We start from the raw sequence: 12,243 nt of genomic DNA on the forward strand, positions 1-12,243 counted from the left end.
CTTGAAGTTAGGGTTTCATCTCATCTTTCATCAACAAGCTTGAGGGATGGATTTCTTTGATTCTTTTCAATACTTCTACTATAGATAGACATGTGGTAGATTATTATTGCATAAAAACCATGATGAATCGATCTATTTTCAAAAATCATGATAGATGGCATGAGATTTGGGTGTGAGGTTGAAACTTCATGAGATGGGTTGATGTTGGGTTAAACTTGAGGGTGATACAATAGATTCATGATAGAGAGAGTGAAAGCCCTAATTTTTTGCAATATTGTCTAATAGCTAAAAAGGGTGTTAACATTGTGGATTAATTATGTTATGAGTCAAAGAAAATGTGATGAATAATGTTATGGTGAAATTATAATTAAAATGGGTTTCATAATTTGAGCATTTATTTGTGTTGGATTTAACTATGTTTAAAACACGATGAATTGTTGAATTTACTATGTCACTAGTTAAGAAACTTGGTTATTGATTTGGTGATAACTTGAGCTTTACCGGATTGTTATGAATTTAGTGTTTAACTTGTGTTGAGTCAATTTTAGCTAAATCAATCAAATCGATAATTGTTAATTGTTAATTGTTAAAAAGGGATCCAATCATGAGCTTAAATTTCATTGAGTTAAACTTTCATTAAGTAGGAATGGAGTAAATTTTGATTGTGTGATCAATGTGGGATTTCCTTGTCTAAATTGTGGGAGTTGAGTTATGGATGGTATAGTTTGTGTATTGTAAATTGGGAATTCTTGGAATTAAATATCAAATGAAGATGAAACGATAACGTCCTTTTAATTGAGAAAAAAAATCAAGCGATAGACAAAACCTTGGAGTCATGTCGATTATTGGTCTAAATCCTTGTGAGAATTGGTTGATGGTAATATGTGTTTAACATATATCGTGTTTAGAGGTTTTGTCCTTGGTCATCGGTGGAGGAGGACATTGTAATTGTTGTTATAATTATGTGTCTGTAGTATACTTGTGTTATCTGTGAATGTGGTTTGAAATGATGGTTGGAAGGTGTGTAATGCGCTGACAATCAGAGGTACCATTACCTTCCAGCTAACGCCTGGAGAATTGGCTGCGCTGAGAATTAGAGGTATCATTCCCTTCCAGCTAGCGCCTGGAGAAATGGAGCAGAGGTACCATTCCCTTCCAGCTGGTGCCTGGTAATTTGGCATGTTGTTGTGAGAGGTGTATCATTGGCTTACCGTGCTGTAGGCATGTAGAGCAGGGGATATTTATCGTTATTGTTCAGTTTGATTGTGTGTACCGTGTGTTTTGATAATTGTGATTTTGTAAGGTAAATTGTCTCATATGTTGAGTAGAGGTGTGTATGCAAACTTGGATGTGCTAGAGAGTGGTTAAGGGTGTTTCCATCATAAGTTATTTTATTGAAGGTATTCCATGAATCTTGAATCAGATCATGTTTATATTTGGGTTATGAATAACGTGAAGAAAACGGATTTAAAAAAAAAAAAAAACATGTTCACAAAAATGAAGGGGATGTTACGTGGTCTTTTGTTACATATGGAAAATATGGTTATCGAGTAATAATTGTCTTGAAATGGGAAATGGGTAAGGAAAGCGAAACTTGGTTTTGTTGTACAAACTGAATGTTTTTGAGAAAAGTATTATGTAAGTATACTTTGGTTATAAAACGTCACATTATCTATATGATATGAGATTAGCATTCATGATCATAGCTATCTGTAAGTCGTTATTGTTGAGGATCATGTTGAGATCCCTAATGGACTATATGTTCATCCCACGTTGTTAATCTTTTTCAGGTGAAGATAGAGAAGTGCTTCAAGGTCATGGATCTTTCTTACTTGTTGGCCACGGGGCCTTTTATGTGTAGGCGGAATGCCATTGGTGAAAAAGGGTTAAACCCTTCCTCTTGATTTAATTGATGTAAGCCTACGGGCAATTTAGCTAATTGTACCTTTATATTGCATTCATCTTTACCCGAACGAGAGAGCTCATATTGATGTATTCCATGTAAATGTAATTAGTTTCCGTATATTATCTCTGAAATGGAAATTATATTAATGGCTTTGGTAATGGTTTCCGAGTAATAAAAAGTGGGGTGTGACACATAAATTCTTATTTATGTTATGTGATGCAGTATGTGCATAAAACATATGTACTTATTCTCCAACACAAACCAAACGATGCAAATGAAACCAATTTGACAGAAGTGTGCCGCTAGGATTTGCACTATTGTGCTGCTAGAATCTCATTAATTGGGAGATCTATCATCTTCTTGATTTTTAATTTTATCTGTCTACTAGTGTATTTTTGCTTAGAAGTAATTATTTTGTCATGAGTATATTGAAAGCTGAATTTGTTTTTGTTTTTTCATTTTAGTTTGCTTAGGATTTCAAGGTTAATACAGTTCCATTGTTTGTTTGGATTAGTAAAAATTTCTCCAAGAAAAATAGTTCAATTTTAAATAATGTGGAACCATATTTTTACACTTGAATGCTTAAGAAATATGAGATTTTTTGTAGGAGTGTGGGAATGATATTCTCACATTGGGAAGGTAACCCAAAATTATATTATATATTTTGTATTTGAATGCACTCAAACAACATAATGAAGGAGAACTAGGATAAAATTCTAATTTTACCTCTATTTCTACTATCTGAACATAGTCTTGCCAACTAGCTAAGATGGATTTCTTATAAATAAAATAGTCTTGAACATAGTCATGTTAACAAATATTTTTTTTGAAGTTTCCTTCATATTAGTTCATTGGATTCCATTTGGTATACTGAAATTTTATTAGCACATAAGTTCATTTGTATAGCATTTTCATGAATAAACACATTAAAAATGGCAGATATCTCCTTTAATCTTCCAGCAATTCTTTTCATTTGGATATGTTTGCATAGTCTACATAATGATGTAGCTTTCTCTAAACCACAAACCTCAAAACTGGCATTATCATATGGAATTTTTTTCCCGGTTCGTACGTTTTCCATTTTTTCCTGTTTTTCGAAACATTTTTTGAAGTCATGTCATTCCTCAAATTTCATGTGCCATGAAACAAAATGGAATCGTGCAGGGGGAAAGTAGATGAGTCAATCATTTTTCCTCTAAATAGTTCATATATGTAAATAAACACAAAACCTTGAAAAAAAAAGTCAACATCACAGAGGTTTTATATGATGTGTAAAATATACTCACACCACACCACATCAGCGGCCATACATGTTGTGGCCATTAGCCACCACATATTCTGATGTACAATGGAACTTAGTAGCTCATGTACATCATTCAATTAGCTTTGCATTATGAATAGAATAAGCAATTAATGGACTACATTTAGCATTATTTATAAATTCAATTACTTAGTTAAATTTCTGACAAAAAAAAAAAAAAAAAAAAAAAGGAAGCAAGATTTTTAAGCGTAGAAATGAACAATTATAGAAATGAAAAGTAGATGTGGAAAGTTTTGATGATAATTTGGATGAATCTTAGGGTTAACATCGTTCAAATTAAAATAATAGGAATCAAAGTGAAATTTTGGTCAAAAGGGAGTTAATGATCTCCCAAATGAATTATTAATGAAGATGAGAACAATAAGTTGGAAGACATGGTGGGATGCCTTTGGGGTTACCAAGCGCACCCAACAGTTTAGACTCCCAATCTCCTGATCTAGTCTCACTAGTGCAATGTGAAACGAAAGATTAGAGTCCAAATTCAATAATTTTTGTAGAAAATCGTTTTATTGCAAATATTTTGCTAAAAATGGACTACATCACCAGATCTCAAAGTTGCCACCTAATCTTTTGGAAAAATTAGGAAACCCGTGACTCATGCCAAAGGCTACTGTCCGTCATAACCAAAATGTCTCGGTTTGGGAACTTAGGTATGAAAGGGGAAGGTCATTAATTGAGCTCCCTCACTCACTTGATCAAAAGATTGGCCTCTACTAAGTGATGATGTGATTTTTATAGTCTATATATTCATATTCTGGTTATTATTAATGCTAACATTACTATCTGAGGCAATCAAATATAGACCGTGTCACTGATTTTGGTTATGTTTTGATTTCATGCATTTTTGAAAAACATTTTGTACATACTCGAAAGCATAAGAATCAATCATGTTTCAATACAAGCAACACAATCTCCATCCACTGGCATTCATACAGATATTTCAATTAAGCATTTAGCCTTATGGTATAACAATGAACATGATAGAGGAAATATACACACAATATGCTAAAGTAAAGAAATGCTCATCTAGTACTCCGAGGTGAGTCAAAATAATAGATTAGAGTATATGCATGATCCTATATACAAATAACTAATGCAACACATAGATGACATGCATCTATAAGTTCGGATTCCAAGACATGACATGGATATCATCTCAAGACATGGGGTGACACATATATTCAACTTGGAAATGATAAACTCTACAAATGCAAATGAGCTGGACCATAATGCATGAAAAATGGATGTAATACATGGGCGTGATAAATAAGATGTGATGCTATATAGAAAGCTTGTAAATAAAAAGGTTAGAAAGACATGGGGTTGGAAGATTATTACAACAATTTGAATAAGAAAGGGAAGGGGGAGAAAGAGAGATTATTACAACAATTACGTAGCAAATGAAAGAAAAGAACAAGGATTGGAGAAATTATTACAACATTGTATTAATTTAGCCAAGTTACTATTGAATCTAACAAATCATATTAAATAGTTAAAATAAACCACCCAGGAGAGCACTCCCTAGAAACTGCCTGCTCTATTCTTGGGAAAGATCATCTGGCCAGGCACAAAATGGACCGGCCGAACAGGAATTTGGCCGGCCGATCTCTTCTTTTGTTCGACATTTAGGTCAGTGCAGAAAGTCCAGAACAGAAGCTAAGAACATCTTCTCAGAGTTGCTCATCCTTTCTACCTCTTCCATTTACAAGAATCTTTTAGGGAAGAGATAGATGGGCCTCAATCTTTAACAATAGCATACACATATATATACAACAAATGTTTTGCAACAAATTGACCAAAATAAGAGAATCAAAGAAAAAAACGAATTTAAGCCTAAGAAATAGATGGAAACTTACATCATCTCTTTGTGAATAAGGGCAGGTTAGTACCCAAATCTATGCTATTAATTGGAGAGAGTAGATTAATGCACATCATTTCTTAGCGGAAGCTTTGCTTTGAAATCAAGGGATTCATCACAAATCCATTGAAAACTCTTCTTCTATTCATCGAACAAGGGTGTTTCTACCTCTTTCCATGTACACAAATGATTGAGAAGAGAGAGTTCAATGCCTTTTGACATAAAATCTCTTGTTTTACTTCTAAAAATACTTAGTAGGAGAGAGAACACAACTTTTTCAACATCAAATCCCAAGGATCATCCAAGCAATCGTATGAAACAACCCCTAGCACTCATTGACATTGAGTGAAGAGTTGAGACACATGGATCAAAGTGCTTGGAAGATAGGATATGTGAAGAGAAAGTGTGTAACAACAAGAAAAACTACTCTAGATATTAAACTTGTGAATGGATGGCTAATTTCTACTCCCAATCACATCCATAAGGTTCCAAAATATACAACAAGAAGAGACTTTAGCTAAAGAAAGCAATAAAGGAAAGAAATACTATTAACTCAATGGATGGGTGGCTAATTTCTACTCCCTCCACATCCACGACGACTTGTTACATATTTACAACAGTTATATAATGAAGAACAAGGACAGAAATAAAGGAAATGAGAAGAAATGATAGTCAAAAGTTCAATAATCTCACCTTTTAAAGAGGATGAGCTTCTTTGTTTACCAAACTCTCTCTCGATTCCCTCAAGTCCTTTTAGATATGTTTTAAAATGTCCAAGAACCTTCACAAGAAGCTTAGGATCAAGCTTTGATGGTGTTTGATTGTTCAAAGTTAGAGGGTGGTAGGTAGGAGATGGAGGAGAAAGAGGGAGAAGTCAAGAGGCTTATCTTAGCCTTGGGCAAATTTTCCAACCCCTAGAAAGGGGTTGCTGAGCTCTATTTATAGAGCTTCAGGTGTAAATATCTAAGATATTTACGAAAAGTGTGTTGAACAAGCTGAACTTCCTGAAAATGCTCAGTACATAGACAATTCAACGGCCCATTCCATTTGATGTCCGGCCGAATGCATTTTTGACCGGCCATCTTATGTTGTCCGACCAGTCAAAAAGTACATCGTTAGATCAACAAGGTAAGGTTAGCCTGAATTGAGAGGAGAAATAGGTATTTCAGAGGATTTCTCCTCTTCCATTTATTCCCACTACATCCGTTGTTCTGTTTGTTTGAAAATGTGTGGTATTCTAGCTTAAAAAAATGAGCCTCAGGATATATTGGTAATGTTTGGAATTGCACAACCAAACTTTTTCTGAAAAAGGTTCCCATTTGGTCGAAAAGCATTTTGGCCAAAACCTGTGTTTCAAAAGTTTAAAGCTTGCATTTTAGACTTCTTACAAAGGGTTTCATAGGACTAGCACATCTCATTTTCATCATTGGGTACCCAAGAAAGAGCACCCAAGTCTTAAGACTGGTCTAAAGTGGGATGTCTATACATGGGTTGTCTATAAGCGAACCTTACTTTGCAGTCCTTTTTTGTAAGTAGTTTCATGAGTTCAATGGTATGATGTTTGATTGTTTCTAGGGATAAAAGGTGACAAAGAATATATACCAACTTCCTTCTTCTTTTTTTTTCCTTTTGATAATGTTTCATTTTCTTGAGAAAAATGTTATACACATCGCTCAACACACTACAACTACATTTTCATATTATTAATGAACCTTACAGCCCTTGCATGCAAATTCATTGGCCATGGCTAACATTTAAGAATTACTAGTATGATGGTATTAGGTTGAATATGTAATACCAAATCCTCACATTTCTTTACCATCGGATTATTACATCAATACAAATTGCTCATGTTTATATTGCACCAGTTCATCAGGATTAAATATATGAAATTTCATATGAGACCTCATTACGTGAAGGTTGATTTTATTGTTTATATATTGCAAAGGCAAAATTGTCTTTTGACACACATTCTCATGGGTGTAGGCACCCCATTTTTTACCGCCCTTAAGACTTGGGCGTCACTATTTGCTTACTTGGTGGTGAAAGTTGTGCAGTGCAAAGGTTCGATTCCTTCGGCAAGAGGAGAGTCAAATCCCAACCTTTCACCTTATTTTGGACCAAAGCTATTTTGAATGGTTTTTAGACCTTAAAACCCTCTCTTTCAAAATATTTTTGAAATAAAGTTCCTACGATGTTTCGATGCTCGCATTTCGTTAAATGTTACGTTTTTCGGTAAACCGAGCGAGGACAAAGTGGAAATGAATGAAAGAGAGATGAAATCTTTGAAAAATATTTCAAAACACCTTATTTAGGGATTTGGAGTTGAAGAAAATGAGAGAAGAGAGAACAAAACTAGTTGAGGAGAAGTTCGGCATAAATCTGGGTAGGATCAAAACTGAGCGGCTTCACTAAAACAGGCATAACGTTTTTCACAGTTAGAATTTTGATGCAAGGATGACACCATTGGAAAGCTTACTTCCGGGGCTTCAATTTGGACACAAGAATGACCTGAAAAGGAGTCTCGATGAAGGAGATATGCCTATTTGAAATTGGCCCTGGAAAGCAGAACTTTTCCTATCGACCAGAAAAATGGGCTATAGACCAAAAAAATGGTCGACAAAAAGGTGGTCGGTCGACCAGAAAATGTGGCTGACCGACCACTAAGGTCCAAAACTCAGATATTTTGAAGATCTTTCCCCTCCAGCTATTTCCAGGTTGTGCCACATGTTCCATAATCAGATATTTCGACCAAACTCATGTATATTGCTATATATGAGGCATTTCTCCCATTTTGCAAGGGTTAGAACTTCTTTTTGAAGGCTTAGAAAATTTGGGAGCTTCTCACTCTAGAATCCTCTCTCTCTAGAAAATTTGTGAGCAAAACTCTCTCCCTCCCTAGAATTCTCTCCTTCTCATCTTGTTTTTGAGTCTTAAGCTTAGAATTCTCTACACTTTTGCAAAGAGACCCTAGACCAAACACCTCTACCTTTGGGCTGAGATTCTTGGAGGTCTTTTTGAGCTCCAAAAGGCTGATTTTGGCTGGTTTTGCTGCTGTCCTTCAAGGTGATTCAAGGGTAAGAACTTCCTCCTTTCAAGCTTGTTTTTGCACACTTGCTTTATCCCCCTTTTTCCATTGTTTTGTTGTATTTTGGGGCTGGTTTTGGACTGTTAAAAACTCTGTTTTTAGGGTGTAAGAATGGTAGTTTAAGGCTTGGTGACTTTGGGGGGTTGTTCTCCCTTTTTGTTCCTTGGCTTGTGAGGCCTTTTGTGCAACTTCTCACCACCTTCAAATCCAAATTTTTTGGCCATTTTACCACTGAAAATCAGAGGTATTTCAGCAGTGGAAACCATGTTTTGAGGTCCAAAATAGGAGGGGTTGGCCACCCCTCCTTGTTTCTTATTTGCATGTGTTGTTGGCCTATTAAAAGAGCATGTGTTTCTACTTCTTTGTGGCCTTGTTTAGGCTCATTTTTGTGACTTTTTAGACCTTCCATAACTCTGTTTTTGGCTGTCTTGATCACTTGTTGCATGTTTCTTACACTTGTAGTGTAAATCCTCTTTGCTAGCCTTTCATGCCTAATGAGTTAGCTTGTTATTCTAGCATGTGTTGGCTTAGTATCAGCCCATTTTTGGTGTTTTTTTGGCATGCCTCAACTCTGATTTTGGTTGGTGGAGTCACCTTTTGATTGGTTTTTGTACTTGTAGTGCAATCCTACTTGTTGGCCTAACATGCATCATGCTTTATGCCTCTCATTCTAGCTTATGTTAGCTTCGTCTCAGCATGTTTTTGGTGTTATTTTGACATGCCATAACTCTGTTTTTGGTTGGGGGGATCACCTCTTGCTTGGTTTTTGCACTTGTAGTGCAATCATGCTCATTAGCCTAGTGTACTTGGTGTTTTGGCATTCCATTCTAGCATGTGTTAGCTATAATCCATGCATGTTTTTGGCATTGTTTTGGCATGCTTTAGGACTGTTTTGGGTGTCCTTGGCCTTATGGGGCTCGCTTTGTATAGCTATAGTGTAAATGGCTTCACTAGTCTTGAGTTTTGAGGCCCCTACCATGCTATACTTGTGATGTTTGCACACCTTGGCATCATTTGGCATGGTATTTCAGAGCTTATATCTTTGCCATACTCTCATATTTATCACTCTTTAATTGTGTTTAAGAGCTGTCCCTTTATGCCTTGTTTATGAGCCATCATATGAGCATGCATTTCTAGCTTCTTATGCCCAAGTTTCAGGATGTTTTGGCCTCTGTTTTGGCATGGTTTAGGTCTGTCCATAGTTGGTTTAGTCATTTAGGCTTGGTATTGCATGCCTCTTGTGAAATGCTCTTTACTAGCTTTGATGTTTTTGGCCTTCAACATGTTATGCTTGCATTGTTTGCATGCTTTAAGGTCTTTAGCATCCTTTTTTTCAATGCTGAAATGTATGCCATTGCATGCCATCTTTCATTTGTTATATCGCTTTGAAAGTGATCTTAAACCCTTTGTTGGTTTGAGCACGAAATTGAGGCGTTCATGCCTAATGGTTTTAGCCTTCTCTTGAGGGTTTCTACTAGCCAACGGCATGAAACTTCTTTCATGCTCAAGATGCTTATGGCTTGGTCCACCTTTCTGATTAGAGGACTTCTCACTTTTGGACTTAACCGGTTAAAGAACTTATCGGTAATCTAAAATGCGTAAACAAAATGAATCAAAGTAAAACATGCCAAGATAACATGTTTGTGTTGCATTGCATGTGTTTGCATCGGACGTTAATCCAAACACAAGAAATGAAAGACATTTCATACTTGAAGTGATGAAACGAGCCTCATTTCTTGGTCGCCGACGCCCTTGATCATGCATGATAGGGTGTAGGCTCCTCGAGTCTATTTGTGCATTCATTGACGTGTACAAGCTTGGTTCCCGGCCATCATGCATTGTGATGCTTGGTTGGTGGCTTAAGAGTCAAGCGCCGCACTCTTTTGAGCTTGAGAAATGATAGGAAGGGTGGTTGTGTACACATATCTTGCAAATACACTGCTATGCCCCTTGTTGTTCTCTGTTGCAGCAACACTGGAGTTTAGCCAATCAGCTAGTCGACCGACCACATGGAGTAGTCGACTGACCAGTAAGGGTGGTTGGCCGACCAGTTTTTCTGGTCTACAGCCCCTTTTTTCTGGTCGGCAGTGCACAAAAGGGTTCCTGTGTTGGAGCAGAAGCAATCTGGAGGTTTGTGCAATTTTCAGAGATCAAATCAAATGCAAACAGAGGCAATTGGTGGCATAGCAATGGATTTCTGAGCGAGGCAATCTATCATGCATGCATCCCTCGCCCCGAGGACCTCTTTTAACTGCTTTCCTTAGCTGCTTTACTTAGTTAGCTAATTCGTCGATTTTGTACTTAATTGGTTAACATGCTTAACTAATCGATTTGTGTTGTAATAACTAATTAGTTAACTAGAATAGCTAATTGATTTGGGTTTGTAATAATCAGTCTAATTAGTTTAATTAGATTAGTTAGCTTAGCTTAGCCTAGAATAGCTTAGCTTATTCATTTAGACCCTCCGTCGAAAGGGGCAAATGTTGTAATAAGAATGCGTGCGTGTGTGCATATCTTCCAACCCCATTTCTTTCTCCCTTTTACTTATCAGCTTTTGATGTTTAGTTTAGGGCATGTTTCAATTAGCATACATATGCTTTGCATGTTTGCATTCATTCATTTGTGTTGCATGCACCGGGCTCGGCGCATCATTCAAACTGCATTGTATTTCAATACATATTTGAATACGTGTTTCAAAGCATGTTATCAAATTGTTGCACTTCATGTGCCATCTTAGATAGCCGAGCCTATTTAGCTGTATTATTGCATGTGTTGCATTAAGCATCTTGTATAGTTAGGATCATGCATATTTCTAACTAGCTTTTGTTTTGGCTCGGAGTACACTGTGAGTATTTACGCGTTAGCATACTGCATGAGATGTGAGTATTGCCATGACAGCATGCTTGCCAAGAGGCTATTTGCTTAACTGCTATAACCACATGAATGCCTGTGGATGAAGGCTTCATTGCTTGAATTGGAACAATTCATCAGAATGTGAGTTTTAAGCCCACTTGAAGTGGCAAATCATCATGTTTTCAAGCCCACTTGTTTGGTGGCAAATCCGCGCTTTAGCCTACTTGCAAGTAGCAACTTCAAACCATTTTCGAAAACAAACATGAATTGTTTTGTTCCAATTCTCGCGATTGAGTCTATACTTGTATGTTGTGCGCATCACATAGTAAGTTAGCTAAATAATTAGAATAAGAACACATGTGTTTTCAAAACAACATATCATGCTTAGTAGAGGCCGATCTTTGATCAGGCGAGTGGGGGTGCTCATTTCAGGACCTTCCCCTCTCGTACCCAAGTTCCCGTGCCGAGGCAACTTTGGTGATGACGGACACGTGGCCCTAGGCACGAGTCAGGGTTTCCTAAATTTCCCAGAACAAAATATTTAGGTGGCGACTCTGAAATTTGGCAAAGTAGTCCATGTTTGTCTCTTTTTGATTCAAAATTGATTTTTCAAAACCAATTGCCTGATTTGGACTCTTTGGTGATTTATCAATCTTATATTGCACTTTGTGAGATTAGATTCAGAACCGTGACAGGAGTTCGAACTATAGTAGCTAGAACCCAATTCGCGCCCCCGCGTACGAAGGAAGTTCGGGCGGTCTACAATGGGAAAAATTCATCCCATGGTATTCCTAATTCACCCATTTTTGGGAATTTATTGTTCATTGGGATTTTTTATCCACGCATTTTTTTTTTTTTTTTGATGTGCAACTAAACATGAATTATGCGAAACTTATCAAATTACCAATCCAATCCCAACTCCTACCAGGGTTATCAAATAAGACCTTAATGTTGGTAGATCCCAAGTGTGTCTTTGCATTGCAAATAGGAATATTGTTCAAGAGGGATTCTCTGTTATGATCGGTTCAGGGGGTCTACGTCAAGTTTTGTTTTGGGATGGTTTATGGTTCGGTGATAAATCTTTGAAAGATGAGCTTCCTAGACTATTCTAGATTTTGTCTCAAAAATTTGTTATGGTTAATGATGTTCTTTTGTTCGATGGAAGCTTCAACAAGTGGTGTTTGCAATTCAGGAGGAGTTTATTTGTTTGGAAGAAT

This window comes from Camellia sinensis, chromosome 9 (genome assembly GCF_055761805.1).
Source record: "Camellia sinensis isolate YWXY chromosome 9, ASM5576180v1, whole genome shotgun sequence".
In the NCBI taxonomy this organism is placed as follows: Eukaryota; Viridiplantae; Streptophyta; class Magnoliopsida; order Ericales; family Theaceae; genus Camellia; species Camellia sinensis.